This window comes from Hylobates moloch, unplaced genomic scaffold, assembly GCF_009828535.3.
Source record: "Hylobates moloch isolate HMO894 unplaced genomic scaffold, HMol_V3 SCAFFOLD_20, whole genome shotgun sequence".
Classification (NCBI taxonomy): domain Eukaryota; kingdom Metazoa; phylum Chordata; class Mammalia; order Primates; family Hylobatidae; genus Hylobates; species Hylobates moloch.
In genome coordinates, this window is record NW_026652295.1 from 26,630,544 (window position 1) to 26,646,482 (window position 15,939).

Consider the following 15,939-nt stretch of genomic DNA (forward strand, 5'->3'; position numbering starts at 1 on the left):
TCTATCAGTCAGGATCTCAAGAGAATACAGGTGACTTATTCTAATTGCAATAATTTTAGAAGGATTTAATAAAGGGACTGTTTAATAAAGGCGTCTAGTAAAGGTGTGGGCAGGCTGGGGGAAGGACAAAGAAGAGGGCAGTACTCTAGGGTTACTGATAGTAGAGTGGTCTACACCCCTAGACCTGAAGGAGAGAGGAAAAAGCCATTACTGAAATTTGGAGGAAAGGTCCACTTTGATGAACTAGCCAGAGTTGACCCACAGAAAGAGATTCAGATAAATACTCTAGCCTCTTTCTCCAATCTCATTCTGATCTTATGCTAGTGTTCCCACTAATGAAATTCAACTTGAGGCTGGGTGTGTTGGCTCACACCTATAATCCCAGCACTTTGGGAGGCCGAGGCGGGCGGATCACAAGGTCAGGAGTTTGAGACCAGCCTGGTCAACATAGTGAAACACAGTCTGTGCTAAAAATACAAAAATTAGCCGGGCATAGTGGCAAGTGCCTGTAGTCCCAGCTACTTGGGAGGTTGAGGCAGAAGAATCGCTTGAACCTGGGAGGCAGAGGTTACAGTGAGCTGAGATTGCCACTGCACTCCAGCCTGGACAATGGAGCGAGACTCCGTCTCAAAAAAAAAAAAATTCAACTTGAAGCCAGAGGCCCGGGGCGTCTATTGGTGTAGATCATAACAGGTCAGTTTTCTATGGCACAGTGGGTAGAGAACTGAAGACAGTCACTTTTTTAACATCAACAATTCAAAACATTCAGCTTTCCATCCACCTTTTTCTCCGATCATAATTTTATGCTTATAAATCCTATATTATGTCATTGACCTGCCTCCTGATAAGAGTTGTTTAATATCCAGTGACATACTGTGAGTCTTATAAGTTTTCATCCCTTAAGAACAATAATTCCCCAAATGCTGGCTCTTCATATCTAGATCTGGTTTTGGAACATAAAATCATTAGTATTGTTATGAGGTTTATAGAACTCACTTAGAACAGTGCCTGACCCATATGTCTTAGTACTTGAGGGCTATATTAACAAAGTACCTTTGACTGGATAATTTGTAAAGAATATAATTTTTTTTTTTATAGTTCTGGAGACAGGGAAGTCCAAGATCGAGGCTCCAGTAGATACGGTATCTGGTGAGGGATGCTCTCTCTGCTTCAAAGGTGATGCCTTTTGCTGCATCCTCACAGGGCAGAAGATATGGGAGGGCCAGGCAGCCCTCTGAAGCCTCTTTTACATAGGCAGTAATCCCATTCAGGAGGCCAGAACCCTCAGGACTTAATCACTTCCCAAAAGGCCCCACCTCTTAATATCACAATGGAGGTTAAGTTTCAATATAATTTTGGAGTAGCACAAACACTCAAACCGTAGCACTATGGTAAGCTCTACTGTTATGAGCTACTGTTATTTAGATGGAGCAATCTCTAGAGGTTCAGGCAGAGCCTTGTTGCTCCTTCTGGGACTGTGTAGTGAGAATGTAGGAGCTTCTCTGGTGAGGTGGTCATCTACCAAGGAGCCTGTGCAAAATAACCTTAAGGTGTTATTTTAAACACATGAAATGATCTCAAACAGCTATGTAATAGACATCAAGATATGGAAGCATCTCCTTTTTTTTTAAAGTATGGAGAAACTTAGTCGCTGTCTGTTACTCTCAGTCCTATTTGTTAAGTGTTCCGTGGTCAGGAATAGGCAAGCTATTCCTTTTACACAATTCTTCTGGTTGACAGAAATTATTCTATAAAAGCCAACAGACTTCATATCTTGTGTGTATGTGTACTTTGACAGCTGCCTTTTCCCCCAGACCAAAATCAAACAATCAAGCAACAAACAAAATTGGCCTTAAAATTGAGGCCCCAGAGATGAGGTTACTGAGCGGGTATATGTCACAGAGCCAAACTTTCTGCAATGAACTGGAAAAGAAGATCAAGACAGAGGGAGGAGCCCTGGGGGTGCACACCGCCTTGACCTCTGTAACCTGCTGCACAAATAAAGAGTGGTTGCTGTGCCAGTTTTCCCTGAAGAGGTGCCTGACCAGCTGGCTCTGTGAATTCGAATGCAATTTTCAGGCAGGCTCTGGGAGAGTTTTGGGGAATCCCTATAGACAGCCCAGAGATGCTGGACTGCGAATGCAGGCGCGCTGCAGGCGAGGCTGGGAGGGCCGCCAGGAGCGCTGCGGGTGTCGGGAGACGCGCAGAGGGAGAGGCAGGCGGCGGGCTCCGCTTCTTCGCGTCCTGGGTCTGAAAGCATACACAGGCCAGCGGGGTGGTGCTAGGTGAAGCTACGAAGAAGCCAAATAGCTCGCGTCTTCTACAAAAACCGTGTTCTTGCTAGAACGATGGCAAGGAGAAGCCGGAGTCTCTCCTTTTTCTCCTCGGCTTTTCTCGGGCTTTCTGAAAAGAGCACCCGCATATTCCCGGGAAATTTTGGCTCCTGATGGCATAGGGGGAGGATCACATTCATCTTCCATGAGAGATGGAGATATCTTGATCAAATTGTGTTTTATGCAAGAAGCGAGGGACTGCGAAGGGAGGATCCCCTGCAGCTCAGCGCGCTCCCGCTCCGGCGCGAGGCCGGGGTCGAGCGCTTCAGTAGCTCATGGCTCTGTAGAGTGCGCATGGCCAAGCGAAGGAAAGCATGCTCCAGTGGCGCAATCGGTTAGCGCGCGGTACTTATACAACAGTATATGTGCGGGTGATGCCGAGGTTGTGAGTTCGAGCCTCACCTGGAGCATGTTTTCTTCCAATTGCGATTTCAGACATTACACTATAATGCATTTTTCCCTTATCTTTAAAGTAAAAAGCTAAAATGGATAAATTTTCCGTGGTGAGCCCATAAAGATTCCTTTGATCAAGGGGGGATATTTAGCAGATTTCAGAGAAGGGAAGAAACCCAGCAAGACCCAAATTGAACTCATCCAGCAAACTCATTTCTCCTCAGTCAGGAGGCCTCACAGCCAGGCTGTACAACAGCTTCAATGAAGCTTCCTCCCTCCCTTGGCTCCTCGATTTAAAAACTATTTTTCAGCTCTTTGGGGACTGAGCAAGGAGGTGGAAAAATGGGGTTTTAACCTCTGTGGTTCGTGTAGCTGTCACCGGGGTTCATCAATGTGCAGAAAGTGCTCCCAGGTACCTTAGCTTTGATATCTACAAGGTTGGCAGTGAAGTTGTTGAACTCCACCTGTGCAACCTAAATGTGTTCTGTGTAGAGCTCCACTGTCTACTTTACGAAAACCTGACTAGGAAACAAGAAATGCTAATTTTCCCCCAGCAGTGAAACATCAGACATAAGTGGCTGGGTATGTATTTCTTCCTAACTTCATCAAAAAGTAAACAAACTGCCTTGTTTGGAAAAACACATTCATCTTGATGCTGGTGTCTGAAATACATGATTCCAGGTGGCTGTGCTTTTATCCAGTCTTTCCTGGATTTCATTTGGTCTCGTAGAATCTTCCTCCTGTTCCTTAAATATGGATATTCCCCCACAGTTCTGTCCTCAGCTTTTCACACATGTAGTGATGCACACATTCTGTGTTAGTCAGGGTTCTCCAGAGAAACAGAACCACTAGGATATATAAAGGTAAATAAGAGGAATTATGAAAATTGGTTCACAGGATTGTGGAGGCGAGAAATCTCACAATATGCTATCTGCAAGCTAAAGAATCAGGAAAAACAGTGGTGTGATTTAGGTCTGCGTCCCAAAGCCTGAGGAAGCAGTGGGCCAGGGAGAAGGGAAACTCCTCTGGAGTCCCAGATTCTGAAGGCCTGAGAACCTGGAGGGAGCTCTGATGTGGGAAAGCAAAAATATCACCCCTGCATCTTTTAAGTCCTTGATGGTGGCACTAATCTCTACAATCCCTTCAGAAATGTAGTATTGCTTTTGATTTACTATTTTCCTAGGTAAAGGTAGTTCTAATGCCTTCGAATTGTTCTTTCCCACTTTAATAGCCCTCATTCCATAGGTCAGGGAACTAATGTGAGGATTCTGCCAGATGCTAAGTATGTCTATTCCAATTATGCTTTCTGAAACTGGGGAAATAACCACAGGATGGCTTCAGGGACTTACTGGACCCACTGTGAGTCAGACCTGAGCTAAAACTTCATTAGTCAACTGACTTCTATAAGCCCCTACTCTGACTGGAGTACCACAGTGATGTTGGGGTCTCCTGGAATCAATGTCAGCTCAGAACTATAGCCCCTAAAGAGGCTGATTATTTCCTTGCTCCCAGTGCTCAGTTACTCTGGTAAAAGATGGTAGATCCCTTTGAGAAAGGCTGGGAAAAAGATTAATAGGATAAATTTTTGATAGCGTCCCAGGTCCTTCCTCAAGAAGACCCCACTGCCACTCCATTCAAAGGGTTCTGAGTCTATAAACTGGCTCAAGTCTGGTGTTGCAGGCTGAAAGAGTGAGGGTCGTGATCAACTCAGTATACCACTGGAGGCTATATGAGCAAACAGCAAACTTTTCTCATAAATGCAGAATGTTGGCAAGCTGACAGCTGTGTCTGCCACCCAGAAGGAATGCTGAGGGCAGTCACACCCAAGCGCAGCGTTTCTTGTGATTCGGCACATCTGAAGCCTGTTAGCAATAATGTGAACCTGTGACTCATCAAGCAGCTGACCAATTGTTACCTCCTTCTCCGTGCTCTTTCTACCCAATAAATACGAAGGGCTGTAGAAGCTCAGGGCTGCCTTTGCTCACTAGAAGCAAGGAGCTCTCTTCTTCTTCCCTGGATCCCTTCTTTACAACAGTTTCTTTTGTTTTAAGTTTTCATTTCTGTGTTCATCCTCCTTCTTTCAGTCCCGTAGTAACCATGCAAACTGTGGCAGTCTGGGAACTGAGAAGACATGACTCTCTGTTTTTATCAAGTTAGACTTTTGTTCACTTGATCTGGTAGTTCTCTGTTTATACAGATCAAGTAGTTGATTGTCTTACTTGATAATTTGCCCTAGTAACAACTTAATGACTGATGTGTCTCATTCCTAAATTGCATAAATATTGTGAAATTGCTCTGACAAATTAGAAGTGCACCATTGGCATATTTATCTTCCCTTTGATGCATGATGGTAAAATAAAAACATCATTCTGCTAGAAAAAAAAAAGAATTTAGTGTCCTTCCTATCTATTTCACTTCTGAGAACACCACGATCAACTAGCCAATGCCATAGGTCTATGAGAGTCAGACTATTCTGATTGCTGCTTTGACTCCTCAGTTTATCAGGATTGTTACACTCACCTTTCCTTTGATGATTCGGTGTTTTAGATTTACTATTTTTCTAGATAGAGGCGCTCTAATGGCTTCCATTTGGTCTTTCCCACCATAGTAGCCCTCACCCTACCAGTCATGGAGCCAATGTGAGGGTTCTGCCAGCTGGTAAGTGTGTCTATGCCAATTATGCATTTGGCACTGGGGAAATGACCATAAGATGAGTCCAGGGACCCACTGTAAGTCGGATCTGAGCTAAAACTCCATTAATTACCTGGTCTTCATATGCCCCTACTTTAACTGGAGGACCACAATGACGTTTTGGGTCCCCTGGAATCAACATCAGCTCAGAGCCAGTGTCCAGTAACCCCCGAAATGTCTGATCATTTTCCTTTCCCCAATGCACAGTTGCCCTGGTAAAAGGCAGGGGGTCTTCTTGGGGAAGGATGGGAGAAAGATTCACTGCAGAAACTGTCAGTAATGTAATGGGGTCCTTCCTCAAGGGGACTTTCATTCAAAAGGTTCTGGGTCTGTAAACTGGCTCAAGTCTGGAAATTGATTGAGGGGCCATGATTCTAGTTTTTATAATTCAAATTAACCTTTTGTCCATTCGACTTAGAAGTTTTCTGCTTGTATAAATTAAGTAGGAATGCATAGGCTTCCTATCAATTTCACTTCTAGGAACACTGTGATTAATTAGCCAGTGCCAGAGCTCTACACGAGTCAGACTATTCTGATTGCTGGTTTGACTCTGCTGTCCATTATGGTAGCTATATCCACCTTGCCTTTGACAGTTGAGTGCTGCCACTTGGCCCCTGCCACCTCAGGATCCAATTATTCCCATTGTATTTAAGTTTTGCAGTTGAGTGACTGTGGTTCCCACTGTTAGATCTGACATACAGAGAAGAGCTATTACAGGGCTCTTGAAAGATGCAGGTGCTGCCCTCACAAATCTGTTTTGCAAAGCATGGTCAAGCAAGGTCAAGTATATCTTCTGGACCTTCCCAGCTGGGATGAGTAGGTCTAAAGTGACTAATTCACTCCAACCTCCCAATCTCCGTATGCCTTTGGATCCTTTCCTCTACATTAAATCAAGGGAGATTAGACATTTCCAGCTTGCTCACAGTGGGCCATATTTGAATCCATATTTCAGCTAACCAAGCAGATAAACTATTGGAACCTTTTTTTTTTTAACTCCCTGAGCTGCAGCATTAAATGCAGAGTCCCTACTTAGTGGGCCCAAGTCAATAAATTCCACCTGATCCAACTCTATGTTCTTTCCACCATCATCTTATACCTTTAAATATCCATTCCCATGCCTGTTCTCCAGATTTCTGTTTATATAAATTAGAGAACTCAAACAGTTCTTTTCAAGTGTAGTGCACCTCCTCATGGGTCACACTCTCAACCTCACCTCCAGGGTCCTACCAGGACTTTAGTCTAGTTATAGGTCTAGAAGCAAACAGGTGTGTTGGGGGTTCTCCTGAGGAGAATCAACATTATTTTGCCTGGCAACTGCTTCAGGTGAGGCCATCACTATTGCCTCAGGCAGCTTAGGGTTTATCTCCTCAGAAAAAGGTGGAAAGGCTGATGGCAGCATGGGTCGGGGAGGGGATGTTGCCACTACTGGGGCTGGGGAAACTGTTTTTTCTGGCAAAATAGGTTCATCAGAGTTTACAAACTCAGCGCCCCCAGCTTCATCATGGTCTTCTTACACATCCCCAATTTCAGGGTCCCATTCTTTTCCAGTCAATGCTGTCACTTTAATAACAGACAGCTGGTGAGGCTACGCATGCATCTTTCATTGCAGGTCAGCCACTTGCATGGTAAGAGCTTGTGTCTGTTTTTCCACAATGTCAGCTCTTTCTCTACAGGAGATAAGACTCTCACTCAGGGCAATCTTAGCAGATTTGGGGCTTAGTATCTTCTTCTGAAGCTGGGAGATAGAATCCCTGAGTTTGTCATTTTCTTTCATCACTTTGTCCACTGAACTTAGAAGCAACCAACCAGCCTCATTATGTTCCTTGGTTCTCCACATATGATCAAAGGTATTATGTATAAAATCACTAAACTTGCTTCTGAGGAGTGGTGAATCAGGAGTGTCAAATGTATTTATTTTGCATAACTCTCTAAACAGTTCATGCCAAGGACTATCAGTGTTCTCCATACTATTAGAAGTACAGTCCTTAGCATTTTTGGGCTGAATCATATTAAGCAGCCAACTCCAGAAACCCCAAAACCAGTGAAAGAACTCCATCCCCAATATTCTGTTCCTCTAGAACCACTCCTGGTACAAAAATCTGTATTAGTCAGGGTTCTCCAGAGGGACAGAACTTTTTGTTTTCTCCTTTTCTTCTCTTCGTTTGCCTCCATTTCTTCCACTGGTGATCACTTGTTTAACCTTCAGGTTACGGTGGGAACTTCATATCCAACAATTTGAATCAGACACACTCCTGTGAGCTTCATCTGTTGTGCTAGGTACTTGATATGTTATTTCAGTCTTCTTTTTATTTCACTCTGTCATCTATTGGATCATGAGCTCTTTGGTGGGAAAGAGAAAAATTATATCTTAATTGTGTTTGTTTCTTACGTACCAAGCTCAATTGCTGACTCTGAATGGATTGTAACTCTCAGAATTCTCTCTACCTGTGATATCAGGAAGTGTTTGCACCTTTTATACCAGGCGTCCCCAACCTTGGGTGGCGGAATGGTGCTGGTCCATGGCCTGTTACACAGCAGGAGATGAGTGGCGGTCAAGCATTACTGCTTGAGCTCTGCCTCCTGTCAGGTCATTCGGGGCATTAGATTCTCACAGAAGTGCCAACTCAATTGTAAACTGCGCATGCAAGGGATCTAGGTTGCAGGCTCCTTATGCGAATCTAATGCCTGATGATCTGAGGTGGAACAGTTTCATCCCAGAACCATACCCCACCCCAGCCCTCTACAGGCTGTGGAAACATTGTCCTCCACTAAACTGGTCCTTGATGCCAAAAAGGTTGGGGACCACTGCTTTACACATTTTTTCTCCCCCATTTTCACCTCTTAGGATGAACAATAATTTTATTTATTTTTAGCAAACTAAAGGTTAAGCATAGGTACTGAGAAATGAATATTAAAAGAGAGTGTTGTCTATCGTGTAGGTTCTAACTGAAGAATGTGGAGGTCAAAGGTCAGAGAAGGGGCTTCCTGTGCAGATAATAAAGTAGCAGTAGCCGCGCTGTCTCCAGTTCTTCTCTGCACCTAGAATGCTCTTCATCTTGTCTACACGACAGATTTCTACTCATTTTTCATAGTCCAGGGGGAAAAAATCAATGATTTCCTGTTTTTTACTATAAGATACTTCAAGTGGCTCACACTTGTAATCCCAGTGCTTTGGGAGGCCTAGATTGGAGGATCCCTTGAGCCCAGGAGTTTGAGACCAGCCTGAGCCACACAGGGAGACCCCATCTCTACAAAAACTAAATTAATTAATTGGGCATGTCTCAGCTACTCAGGAGGCTGAGGTGGAAGGATCCCTCGAGCCCAGTAGGTCAAGGTTGTAGTGAGCCATGATCACTCTCCCTGCATTCCAGCCTGAACAACAAAGTGAGACTCTGTCTCAAAGAAAACAACAACAACAACTTCATAACACGTAATTTACATTTATCTCACTGTAAAAAAAGATATATTTATATATAGAACTGCCTTTCCTACTAGTTTGCTTATCAGGAAGAATGTAACCATATCAGAGTCATTACCCAATGCATGGCAAATCAATACACTGAAACATCAGATTGCAGCAGAGGAAGAGGTTTAATCATGGACAGCCCAACAAGGAGATGGAGGGAAACCTCAAATCTGCCTCCCTGAGAAGTTCGAGGTAAGGATTTTAAGGGATTTGGAGTGGATCAAGGAGTGGGGATCGTTGATTGGCCCAAGAGTGTTGGGTGGGACAGGCGTGGTAGTTCAGGCCTGTAATCCTAGCACTCTGGGAGGCTGAGGCAGAAGGATCATTTGAGGTCAGGAGTTCGAAACAAGCCTGGCCAACATGGTAAAACCCCTTCTCTACTAAAAAAAAAAAAAAAACAAAAAAATTAGCTGGGCATGGTGGCAGGTGCCTGTAATCCTAGCTACCCAGCAGGCTGAGGCAGGAGAATTGCTTGAACCTGGGAGGCAGAGGTTGCAGTAAACCAAGATTGCGCCATTGCACTCCAGCCTGGGTGACAGAGCAAGACTCTGTCTCACCCTGCTGGGTAGCTAGGATTACAGGGTGGGGAAAGGCAAGGGGGCAGGAGATGAAAAAACTGCATTTTTTTTTTTTTTTTTTTTTAGAAGGAGTCTCACTCTGTTGTCCAGGCTGGAGTGCAGTGGCGCCATCTTGGTTCACTGCAACCTCTGCTTCCCAGGTTCAAGCGATTCTTCTGCTTCAGCCTCTTGAGTAGCTAGAATTACAGGTGTGTGGCACCATGGCCACCACGCCCAGCTAATTTTTGTATTTTTATTATAGACGGGGTTTCACCATGTTACCCAGGCTGGTCTCAAACTCCTGACCTCGAGTGATCCATCCGCCTCGGCCTCCCAAAGTGCTGGGATTACAAGCATGAGCCACCGCACCTGGCCCTTTTTTGTAAAATTAAAAAATTGTTGTCATTGTTAGAGAAAGGGTCTCACTATGTTGCCCAGGCTGATCTTGAACTCTTGGCCTCAAGTGATCCTCCAATTTTGGCCTCCCAAAGTGCTGGGATTACAGATGTGTACCACTGTGCTCTGCCTGAAACTGCGTTTTCACACTGATTCAGTTCCTTTATGAATGTCAGCACTAGTTGGTGTCAGCCTTTCTGCTGGAATTCAGGATCTGAAAAGCATCTTAAAAACGCTTACAATTTTCCGGGTGCAGTGGCTCACGCCTGTAATCCCAGCACTTTGGGAGGCTGAGGCGAGCGAATCACGAGGTCAAGAGATGGGGACCGTCCTGGCCAACATGGTGAAACCCCATCTCTATTAAAAAAAAAAAAAATACAAAAATTAGCTGGGCATGGTGGCACATGCCTGTAGTCCAAGCTACTCGGGAGGCTGAGGCAGGAGAATCACTTGAAGCCGGCAGGCAGAGGTTGCAGTGAGTTGAAATCGGGCCACTGCACCCCAGCCTGGGTGACAGAGTGAGACTCTGTCTCAAAACAAAAACAAAAACAAAACAAAACAAAAAAACCTTTCAAATAATTAGTCCAATGTAATGATACTTAGTAGATGCTCAAAAATATTCTTGGAAGGTCAAAACAGTACCGTGGAGTAAAGTCAGAACTATGGGGAGAGGTAATAAGAATAGAAAGGAAAGGAGGAAAAAATAAGGTGATTTGGATGTGGATGATGAGAAGGGGAAAAAAATGTAAAACGTGTTTCTTTTTGGTTATTCCAGATGAGAATATTGGAAATTTTAAGCATTACAACTCCAAGGTTCTCCTAGATTTGGCATATACTCCTGCCAAATGAAAGATTGATATATATGTTTGGCTAACAACTAGAATTTGAAGTGAGTTTGTTTTAGTCCCCATGTTGGGTAATATCTACTGTGAGATATCACACCACCACCAAAACGGGCTAAGTATTCTACTTTTAAAATTTTTATCTTCATGTGAAAATGAGTCCAATAATTTTTTAGATTATTTATGGAATATAATTTCAATAGTAGAAAAATTTTCTTTCTCCCTCTTTTTTTTTTTCCATTTTGATCTTCTGGATTTCTTTATTGTTTGTTTACTTTTTTTTCACCCCTATTTCCATTTCTATTTCTGGTATGAACTGAGAAGATCTGTATCCTTAAAATACTCCCCTAAGTGATTTTATCCAGAGCATAAATATAGTCTTTTCCATCTCTTGTCATTTCTAAATTGTATTTCACGTAATAATTTGTTAACTTTTTAAAATTTTGCACAGATAACATACATGGTTTAAAATATTTTTTGTGAGGCCGGGCGTGGTGGCTCACGTCTGTAATCCCAGCACTTTGGGAGGCCGAGACGGGCGGATCACGAGGTCAGGAGATCGAGACCATCTTGGCTAACACGGCGAAACCCCGTTTCTAGTAAAAATACAAAAAATTATCCGGGCGTGGTGGCGGGCGCCTGTAGTCCCAGCTACTCGGGAGGCTGAGGCAGGAGAATGGCGTGAACCCAGAAGGTGGAGCTTGCAGTGAGGTGAGATCGCGCCACTGCACTCCAACCTGGGGGACACAGCGAGACTCCGTCTCAAAAAATAAATAAATTAATTAATTAAATAAAATATTTTTTACGTAAAGCTTACCATTTTTCTTATATCCTAGCCACCCAGTTCTCCTCAGAACAGGCTATCGGTTTCTGTTATTAGTTTCCTAGAAAAGCAGAATTATTTATGTTCTGCTCTTTGTCAGATGTCATTCTAAATTAGTTTCTGAGGAGGAGCCCATCTCTTCCTGTGTAATGAAAAACTGGACCGCCTAATAGTAGTGTTTTGTTTGTTTAATAGATAGCATTTCACTATGTTGCCCAGGCTGGATTCAAGCTCCTAGGCTGAAGGGATCCTTCTGCCTCTGATTCTCAAGTAGCTGGGACTATAAGTGCCCACCACCCCGCTTGGGTATAGTGTATTTTTTTAAGATGAGGCTGGCCACACCCCATAGCCTCATCACAAATACCAATCATGTGATTTGAATCACGCATTATCAGTCAACCTGAAGACTGAGTTCAAGCAAGACCCTGTCTCACCATAAGACAAAAACAGCAACACCAAAAGCATCCAAATTGGAAAGGAAGAAGTAAAATTGGGCCTGTTTGCAGATAACATGACTTTATATAGACACTCCTAAAGACTCCATGAAAAAGAAGTGTTAATATTAATGAACAAATTCAATGTATTTGCAGAATGCAAAATCAACATTCAGAAATCACTTTATGTAGTAACAATAAACTACATGAAATAATAAACAATAAACTACATAAAAAGAAAAATTAAAGGACAATCCCATTTATAGTAGCACCCCTCCCCCTTAAAAAAAGAATTAAACTTAATCATGAAGGTGAAATATTGTTAATGTTTGTTAAAATTTTCAGTGATGTACAATTAATGCAATCTGTATCAAAATCTCTCTGGCAGTTTTTACAAAACAGAAAAAAAGACCATAAAATTCATATAAAACTCATATGAAACTATAAAGAACCCAAAGTCACCAAGTCAATCTTGAGAAAGAACAACAAAGCAGAAGACATCACACTTCCTGATTTCAGCATATACTACAGAGCTACAGTTATTAAAACAGTCTGGTACTAGCATAAACACAGGTATATAAACCAAAATAACAGGATAGAGAGTCCAGAGTTTAATCCATAAATATATGGTCAACTGATCTTTAACAAAGTTGCCAAGAACACGCAATGGGAAAAAAAAGATCTCTTCAACAAATGATATTAAGGAAACTAGATATTCACATGAAAAAGAATGAAATTAGACCCTTGTTTACACCATTCACAAAAATTAACTAAAATGAATTAATGACTTAAATCTAAGATCTGCAACTATAAAACTCTGGGAGGAAAGCTTTAGGACATTGGTCTTGGCAATGATTTAATGACTATGACATCAAAATCATAGCCAAAAAGAGCAAAAATAGAAAAATGGGATTACATCAAACAAAAGTTTCTTTTTTTCTTTTTGTTTTTTTTTGGTTTTTGTTTTTCTTTTTTTTGAGATGAAGTTTTGTTCTTGTTGTCCTGGCTGGAGTGCAATGGGGCAATCTTGGCTTACCGCAACCTCCACCTCACAGGTTCAAGTGATTCTCCTGCCTCAGGCATGTGCCACCATGCCCAGCTAATTTTGTATTTTTAGTAGTGACGGAGTTTCTCCATGTTGCTCAGGTTGGTCTCAAACTCCCCACCTCAGATGATCCACCCACCTTGGCCTCCCAAAGTTCTGGGATTATAGGCCTTCTGCACAGCAAAAAATAAATAAATAAATAAATAAGGCAACCTATTAAATGGGAAAAAAAATTTGCAAACCATATATCTGACAAGGGGTTAATTTCCAAGATACGTAACTCTTACAATTCAGTAGTTAATCAAAACAAATAAAGACAAAAACCCGATTAAAAATAAAAATGGGCCCGGCGCGGTGTCTCACGCCTGTATTCCTAGCACTTTGGGAGGCTGAGGCGGGCAGATCACCTGAGATTGGGAGTTTGAGACCAGCCTGACCAACATGGAGAAAACCCGTCTCTACTAAAAATACAAAATTAGCTGGGCGTGGTGGCATATGCCTGTAATCCGAGCTACTCGGGAGGCTGAGGCAGGAGAATCACTTCAACCCAGGAGGCAGAGCTTGCAGTGAGCCAAGATCGCGCCATTGCACTCCAGCCTGGGAAACAAGAGTGAAATTCCATCTCAAAAAGTAATAATAGTAATAAAAATGTACTAAGGACTTGCATAGACATTTCTCCAAAGACGATATACAAATAGCCAACAAGTATATGAAAAGATGCTCAATGTCACTAATCATCAAGGGAATGAAAATCAAACTGAAAGTGACATATCATCTTATACGTGTTAGGATAGCTATTATCAAAAAAGCAAAAGACAAGTGTTGGTGAGTTCGTAGAGAAATTGGAACCTTTCTACCCTGTTAATGAGACTGTGAAATGGTGCAGCCACTGTGGAAAACAGTATGAAGGTTTTTCAAAAAATTAAAAATAGAATTACCAGGCCAGGTGCAGTGGCTCATGCCTGTAATCCCAGCACTTTGGAAGGCTGAGGCGCACGGATCACTTGAGGTCAGGAGTTCAACACCAGCCTGAGCAACATGGCGAAACCCCGTCTCTACTGAAAATACAAAATTAGCTGGGTGTGCTGGTGCCCACCTGTAATCCCAGTCACTCGGGAGGCTGAGGCAGGAGAATCGCTGGAAGCCAGGAGGCGGAGTTTGCAGTGAGCCAAGATTGCATCACTGCCCTCCAGCCTGGGCGACAGAGCAAGACTCCATCTCAAAAAAAAAAAAAAAAAAATAGAACTACCATATATGATTCAGCAACCCCACTTCTGGGTATATACCCAAAAAAATTGAATTCAGAGTCTCAAGGACATATTAGCACACCTATATTCATTACAGCATTATTCACAATACCAAAGATGTGGAAGCAACCTAAATGTTCATCAGTGGAGGGATTAATATAGAAAATATGATATATACATACAATAGAATATTATTCAGCTTTTAAAATAAAGGAAATTCTGGCCAGGCATGGTGGCTCACACCTATAATTCCAGCACTTTGGGAGGCTGAGGTGGGAGGATCGCTTGAGCAATATAGTGAGAGCCTGTCTCTACAAAAAATTAAAATATTAGCTAAGCATGGTGGTGTGCAGTCCTAGCTACTCAGGAGACTGAGACGGGAGGATCACTTGAGCCCAGGAGGTTGAGGCTGTAGCGAGCCAACATCATACCATTGCACTCAATCCTGAAAGACAAAGCAAGACCCTGTCTCAAAAGAAAAAAAAAAGAAAGGAAATTCTGCAACATACAACAGCATGGATCAACTTTGAGGACATTACTGTAAGTGAAATGAGCTTCCCACAAATGAACAAATACTGCTTGATTCCACTTGAGATGTCTAAAATAACCAAACTCGTTGAATCAGAGAGTAAAATGGTGGTTGCCTGTGGTTGGGGGAAGGGGAAAATGGGAATTTCAGCTATGGAAGGTAAGTTCTAGAGATCTGCTGTACAACATTGTGCCTGTAGTTAACAATACTGTATTGTACTCTTAAGTTTTTGTTGCCAGATGCGGTGGCTCTCGCCTGTAATCCCAGCACTTTGGGAGGCCGAGGTGGGTGGATCACCTGAGGTCGGGAGTTCAAGACCAGCCTGACCAACATGGAGAAACCCCCGTCTCTACTAAAAATACATTAGCCTGGCGTGGTGGCACATGCCTGTAATCCCAGCTACTGGGGAGGCTGAAGCAGGAGAATAGCTTGAACCTGGGAGGTGGAGGTTGTGGTGAGCCGAGATGGTGCCATTGCACTCCAGCCTGGGCAACAAGAGCAAAACTCCATCTCAAAAAAAAAAATTTTTTTGTCAAGAGAGTAAATCTCACAGCAAGCTCTTTTTGCCTCAATACTTTTTTAGTCAAAAGAAAAATGGACTTACCTTTACTCTCTAGCAAAATATGTAATAACACTTGCACATTACATCAAATAACTAAAACTTAAAATCTTTTCTTTCTCAATTCCAATAAATTCTGCTACCAGCCCCACAAATTAGGGCCGCACAAATCCAGTGTGTACAGGTGCCACTGGAACTGCCGGAAAGGTTGGGCTCCCATCTCCACCTCTAGACTGTCTTGAATTTCTGACCCGCCACCTCTGATTGACCTCAATTTCAAGTCCCAGGGGACTTCCCATTGCACCCACTAAGGAAGAGCTTTCTGACAGCATAGGATGGCCCCTAGCAGTGACTGAGTGCCTAACTGATAGGACCTTATGGCTCGAGCACCTAACTGGTAGGCTGTTTTGGCTGAAGAGGCCAATCTGACTCCAATAGCTCTCCCTTTGTCCCAGAGAGATGCAGCCCACATTGACTCCTAGTAAAACCTTCTGGAGCTGAAGAGATGTAGATCAAATGCAGCTATGAAGTAAGTCTCAGTATTGGAAGAATGGAGCAAACTGAAAAAGAAAGGGAGATCAGCAGAATCACATTAAGCAGAGCTTCTGAAGGGCAGATATTACT

The 15,939-nt window shown here is 42.9% G+C and overlaps 1 non-coding gene across 1 annotated transcript; it reads left to right on the forward strand.

The window, feature by feature from the left end:
• The first annotated feature begins 2,649 nt into the window (after positions 1–2,649).
• Positions 2,650–2,743, forward strand: TRNAI-UAU (transfer RNA isoleucine (anticodon UAU)). Its single transcript has 2 exons — positions 2,650–2,687; positions 2,708–2,743. It is a non-coding gene; the product is annotated as a tRNA-Ile (tRNA).
• Positions 2,744–15,939: the final 13,196 nt, after the last annotated feature.